The sequence below is a fragment of the Apium graveolens genome, chromosome 4 (genome assembly GCF_009905375.1).
Source record: "Apium graveolens cultivar Ventura chromosome 4, ASM990537v1, whole genome shotgun sequence".
In the NCBI taxonomy this organism is placed as follows: domain Eukaryota; kingdom Viridiplantae; phylum Streptophyta; class Magnoliopsida; order Apiales; family Apiaceae; genus Apium; species Apium graveolens.
The window spans coordinates 44,179,649-44,187,055 of record NC_133650.1 but is presented as its reverse complement, the minus strand read 5'-3'; positions in this window follow the sequence as shown (position 1 = coordinate 44,187,055).

The window sequence follows — 7,407 nt, the reverse complement described above, 5'->3', positions numbered from 1 at the left end:
GTTAAATATAATCCAGAACTTTTCTGCTATTTACTTTACATTACTGTTTATATCTTTTTCTTATTTGTTAGTTGAGTTATCCTCTAGGTATTTGTTGTTATTGTCTAACAAGCAAATAGGGGGAGATTGAAAGGTATATGTCATAGCCTACTCGTTTATTCGAGTATTTAACTCAACTCAAATAAGAATGTAATAAGTAAATAGTGGATCTATCATCAGAGAGATCTCACAAAGTAACATCTGTCAAAGAATAAAGAAACATTGTTCATCTGCAGACTTGAAGATTCACTGGAAGAAGTTCAAGAATTTGATCATGCCTCAGTGATATAAATCAAGATCGTGGATTTAATCAAGTGACAGAGATCTCGTTAGGGTATCATTTATTACAAGGATTCAATCAGAATATCAAAGTCAAGACATGAAGAAACGTCACGGAAGTTAGTCACTCATGAACCAGACAGTACATCGAGTGTCAGCATTGAAGTGGCGGAATTGATTCATAAGTCTCAGTGACTTTCAGAAGATTGTCACAAGAATGGATGCTGCTCAGGGTTAGTATTAATTCTCTATTAATTAATTAAGTCATATAATTTAATTAAGAAAATAAATTATATCTGCAAAGATTAATTTATTGATTAATTGAATTAAATTGATTAATTAATTTAGAATTAATATTAAGGATTTACAAGATTTTAATTGGTTTAAAATCTGCTTAAATTCAGCAAGACAATTCATTTGAACTAGTATGACAATCGGTATGACAATTGATAGTCATACCGAAAGTCATGCCAATACATTTAATTGTCTTATTAGAATTTCTGTTTAGATTAAAATCTGTTATTAATTCAGCAAGACAATTTATTTGAACTAATATGACAATCGGTATGACAATCAATAGTCATACCGAAAGTCTTGCTAGCTCATTTTAATTGTCTTGCTAGTTGTAAATTTTGTCATACCGAAAGTCTTGCTGGCCAAAGAGATTGTCATGCCAGTACATGCTTACATTCGGCTGTTTGATAAAAAGGAGCAGAAGTCTACTATTTCACAATCGAGAAAAAACAGAACACAAACTCAAGAACAAAAGAAAAAGGAGCAGAAAAATATTTCATCTCATCTGCAACTTCAAGATCAATTTCTAGATTGTAAAGTTAAATCCAATCAACTAGAAATACTTATCTTGTTCTTGTGTATCAATCTAGCGGATTAAAATCCCTAGAACTTAATCTCAAATCGCATTTAGCATTTGATCTTTTAATTACAAAAATAGAAAAAGTTCATGTCGAATTTATTCTAGATTTGTAATAATTGATTTGAGATTAATCCCTTGTAACTGATACCGTAGTTGTAACACCTTTCAAGTTTAATAAAAGTTTTATTTAACTTGAATTTTGTTTCACAATTTTATTCCGCATTTTATTCGACTAAACGGTATTGTTTGCATTCAACCCCCCCTTCTACAAACAAATTGGGACCTAACACATGTTCTGATGACCATTAAATTCTGATGTGAGTCAAGTTCTGATGCAAATCTTGATGGAAACTCTGATGCTTACGTGTCATTATTTATTTACTTGACTTATTTGTGGTAAATATTGAAACGGTCATATTTTATCAGAATATAATTAGGTGAGATAAAAATAGTCATAATCATTTGGTTAAGTGGGAAACGTGTTTGTCTTGAAAAACTGCATGTGCACATTAATTACTGCTTAGTTCTCGTGCCCACTAACTCCTGCTTTAACTTTTTACTGACTGTTCATATGTTGCCAGGTGTAAATTGTCTACCATGCTTCAAAAATATAGCTGTTATCACATGGGTTGTATAAATAAGAGAGTTAAAAGATTTTCTAATCTTTTACCTACTTTTCTTATTCTCTCATCTCTCTTATTTTCTCTCAGCCACTAATATTCTCTAAAGCTATTTTTCATACAGGCATTTTATCAAACACCTTGCAAACACTCTTTTTCTCATTTGATTTTTCACAGAAATGACGCCAAAAGACATTGTTTTCACTGGAGCTAAGTTTGTTCCCAATAACTACTTGGCTATTCTTAGCAAGGGTGAAGCTCCATCAGAATTTCACTTCATTCAGGACTTCCTTGCTAACTCTAAGATTGGGTATGCTTTGACCCAACCAGAAGCAATCTCTGGAACTCAAGTGCTGGAGTTTTGGAGAAGTGGCATGTATGATGATGGTGGTGCTCATGGGTCCCCAAGTATTATCTCTTCAACAGATGATGGCCAATATGGGGTATGAAAAGACTTTGGCAAAGCTGGGTCAAATTAAGAGACCTCACATAAGGAGGGAATGGAGTTTCTTCTTTGACTGCATCACAAAGGCCTTTGCCAACAAATGTTTTAATTTATAGTTTACTTTGCTAGATTCTGTCAGCTTATTTATAGTAATACGGTTTACTTTGCTAGATTCTGTCAGTTTATTTATAGTTTTTGTTGCTCTGATGTACCCCAACTAGCAAGTGAGTTAATTGAACCATTTAAACTTGCTATGAGAGCCTTTACTGACTTATTATCTACTTATAATAAGAAGACTATTTTGAGACCCCTCTAAATTCCTACATCTGTCAAACAAGTCTTGGTAAATTCTGATCCAGCCACCTATGATGCCTTATATCCTGATGTCCAACCAACCCAACCTCCATCAGCACCTCCAACAACTACACAACCAACCACCTTTCAACCTTAACCAACTCAACCTACCATCAGAACTTACTTCCAACCATCAGCTCAATCTTCACAACAACAACCATCTACTAAAGCAACAAGATCCAAACCTTCTAAGAGGGCAAAGTCTGTTCCTCAACCTCCATCAAAGAGAAGGAAGATGATTCTCAGGGATGAATCTGATAGTGAAGAGGAAGCACAAGTTCATGCATCAGAACCTGTGACTGTTGAAGCTGAAATTGTGGTTTTTCAGAAAGAAATGGAAGCTGAAGGGTCAACCCAACAGATAAATGTTGAAGCTGAGGGTTCAGGTAATTTGAAGAGAAAGAGAACTGCTAGTTCCGATGCTCATGCAACTCCTTCACTATCAAGGAGATTGAAGAAAATGAGGGCTAGGAGGCATTTGGATAAGCCTCCATTAGAAGATATTGAAGATGCTGAGGAAGGGGATCAGGAATCTCTGATCTTAAAAGAGCCAATTATCATTGAATCCCTACCAGAAGTAAAAGACATTGTTCCTGATTCAGTGTTCACCCCTCCTGTCTCTCCAATAAAAGTAACAGATGATGCTGAAGAACAAGCAACAAGTTCTGAAATAGATATTCACAATCTGAATATTCCTACTGTTCTTGATCTGGAAGCTCCTATAGCAGCTCAGTCATCTCCAACTCATTCTCCAATCTTAAATGCTGAGATACTATCCACACCAATTCTTGATCAGGAACCTGAAGATCAGAATTTAGATGAGGTAGTTCCAGAATCTCTCATTGCCTCACATACACTTGTCTTATCAGAGAATAATGAGTCTTCTTCCAGTACTGGAGACAGTGTTTCTGTTGATACTCCAGCTCCCATTCTAGGAAAGGAGGCACTTATTGAGAAGTTTGTTGAGCAAGCTGCTCCTATTCCTTGGAAAGATACTCATAAAGGTGTGGAGTGGACCAAGAAGTGGAATGAAACTGATTTCATTCCAAGCTCTAAAGTTCTGACAGAGCACATTGCTAAGGCTAATAAGCTAATGACAAGTTCTGATTTTAAGACTCAACTCAAAGTCACAGCTCTAAGTGTCAAGATACTTCAAGGTCAACATTCTGCTACTCATGAAAAGGTTGACAAACTTCTTGAAAAAGCTGAAAAGCTAGATATGGAGACCAAGCTTGATAAAAAGAGGTTTATCAGACCTATTTCTGAAAAGGGTGAAGCAATTGAGAAAGTTCAGGAGAAGCAACAGGCCCAAATTACTGAGGTCCTGCAAAATCAAGCTTCTCAAAAATCTCAATTAGATGAAATCCAATCTTCAGTTGAACTTCTTCTCTATCTCTCTCTTATTACCCGATGATGCCAAAAAGGGGGAGAAGATAGTTATGTCCAAATGCTCTAATGATCAAGTACTGAAGAAGAAAGATGATGAAGCTGATGACCAGGGAAACCCTAGCAAGGGTAGAGGTCAAGTTCAAGGTAAAGAGCACAACATCAAGGTTTCTTCTAGGAAACTAAATATTGATGCAAGCAAATCTTCTGTCCAAAAGAAGACAAGTTCTGAAGCTGCTCAAACTCAAAATCTGATAGCAAGTGCTGATAATCAAAATCTGATATCAAGTTCTGATGAGCAAAGTATGAAGACAAAGCCTGATGTTCTGATACAAGGTGGAAGTCATGTCTCTTAAAAGTTTATACAAAACTCTGAAGCTAAAGGGGAAGCAGACTACAGTCTACTACAAAGATCTCAAGATTCAGACACTTGATGAGGAAATTGCTAGAAGATTATTTCTGAAGCATAATCCTGGAATGGATTTGGAAAATCTCAAGGAGGAAGAAGCTAGATTTAAATATGAAAAGACAAATCTAAAGCCAAAAGCTTTTGTTGCAAAGAAACCTCCAAGACCTAATGTAAAAGGCATTATGATCAAGGAGAAGTCAAATACAGAGGCATCAAAGCCCAAGACTAGATCACAGATTGAGATTGATCCCAAAGACAAAAGGAAAGGAAAAGTTGATGAACCAATCAAGCCACTTGAGATAAAAATTCCTCAAATCCTGATGAAACCTGTAATAACTCGAATTTTTGAAACCTTGTAAAACGTTTAATGAATAGTAACCCTGACAGTCGGGAAAAAATTTTGAGCCCACACTATGTAGTGCATGAGAAAATGAGTTTCGGAGTTGATATTACGATTATACGTACCGAATGAGTGTATGTAAACGCTATTAGTTTTCGAAATAAACGAACTTTGAAAAACGACCGTATTTACGACTTATCGAGGATTACGAGAATCAAAATATAATTACGAGATTAAAATCCTACGGATTTATATTCAAGTAGTATAAATAAAAATATAAGGAATAAATACGAATGGAATTACTTCGCAAACCAATTAAGAGTAAGTATTACGGAGAACGTTTAAGTAACCGAGCGAACGCGTAAACGATTAAATAAACATAACGCACTAACTAAACCATGGTAAGGAAGTAACCATGGTTACTTCATCAAATAGTGAGCTAACCATAGGATGATCAAGCTATCTAGCAAAATAGTGTGCTAAGGAAGCTAACCTTGTAGTTTAGCTTGTAACCTAGTAAGCTATTAGGATTTATCCCTAAGATATGCAACCAAGAATCAACCTAGAATGCTATAATAGGAGAATAAAATCAATTGCAAAGATATCACCTCATCTTAATAGAAGCAACCTAACAAAGTATCCAAGAGAAGCAACCAAGAGGAGTATAAATACCCCCCCCCCCCAATCACTTTATTCCATTCGGCCATTCAAGAGAAAAAGGGGAAATCCAATTCAAAAACTCCAAGTTCTATCTCTTTTAAAATCACCCAATTAATTCTCAAGCCTCCTAGCAACTAAAATAAGGTAATAAAATTCTTTCATCTCTTTTTATCAAGGTTTTATGGGTAGAATAAATTCAAGAAACTCACTAGTGAATAGCGTGAATAGTAACCTCTCTTTGGTTTCTTGATTTCAATGGTGGTTTTAGGTTCTAAAAATCATACCAAGCACTTCAAGACCTCCACCATCCTCAAGAACACATCTCAAGCTTTCAAGAAAGGTAAAAATATTTAGCCCAACTTTATTTAAGATTCATTTTTAAGATCCATCTAGTATGTGGTAGTAAACCTAGTATAATGAGTGTTATTGGTGAAATCTTGATGATAAAGTTTTATAGATTTAAGGTTGGTTGTTGTTGCCTCAAGAATATGATGTTCTTGAGAGGAGTTTGTGTGTTGATGATGATATGATGATTGTTGATGGTTGTGTAAAGAGTTAGGGCGTAAACGAAACCCCGATCGTAAACGTAACTTTGTTAAAACCAACAAATCTTAACTTTAAGTTCTGCAGAAAGTCCCGAAATTGTAAACTGTAGATTCTTGAAAAATAACCTCTTTTTAGTATAGACAATATTTTAAGGATCCTTTAGGCACTTGAATCGCTTGATTCCGATTTACGGATCAAAAGTTATAGTCGTTTTACTAAAAGTGGTTTACGCGACAAAAACTGCTACGAATTATGAACTTTGAAAATATAAAGGATAGACTTAAATGTGTTCATAAATCATGAAATATTTACAGAGAGTAACTTGTTGATTTTCCTAACTTCCATAAAAATTTCAAAGGAAAATATTGATTTCCCAATTTTATAAAAATGTCGGAGCCGAGACCGCGCGAGTAGAAACCGTAAGAATCCATAAGCGGAGCCGACGGCGATAATAAAAATGAACCTAAGATACTTTGGAAAATGAAGCGACCATAATGAGAATGTGACTTAAAGGAATAATAAGGGTAGTATAAGTTGAGAGGATGCATAACAAGTAGTGCATGAGTGCGAGGTGCCGTAAATTAGAACGGGACCTAACGAAATGAATTGTGTTATGGTTATAGATTTCCGAGCGGAACCTAGAGCATCCTCCACCTCGGGATACCCAGGCAAGTTTACGAACCCAACTCCATTTTTACTGTTGTGAAATGATTGTTTTACTATCATTGCATAAATACTATGCTTTCCATGATACGTAGTTATTGAGATTTCACATAATATAGCGATGTTGTACGATAAAGTATATATCGTAAAATGTTATTTCGCTTTAAGCGTGACATATTATATAAGACCGAGAGTCGGTCGGGATTTAAGATAAAACTCGGGAATCATTTCCGGTGATATTATAGGACGGTTATAAGTCCATAGTATTACATTTTAAAGGGACTCAACGTCCACTTACGAAATATTAAAACACCTCGAACTTTTATTAAAACGATTTCCCAACGATCATATTCCCTCAACTATATTTTATTGTTCAAATAATAAATTCTATATACCTATTCCGTATTATGGGAGTAGTATACTCCAATGATTATTTATTTCAAACCCGATTAATCACTGTAGATTATTAATTATGGAGACACAAACCAGTTGAGGAATATTATTTTAAATATTCTTTTAGAGAGTAAACTCATTCGAGGTTTAATTATTTATCGATTATCATTTAATTAATTATTATTCTTAAAGGGTTTATTATTGATTTAAAAAAATTATAGATCCTGATTTAAAATATACTTTCTGATTTCAGAATATCATTCGAATAATTTCAGATCGTCGGTGAATATTATCCCGACTTATTTAATATGTTGAATATAGTTTCAAGGAGAAACTTTTCCCCCTTATTAATTATCTGTTGACAACCGTCAACTCACATCCTTAGTACTTCCTCCAAAA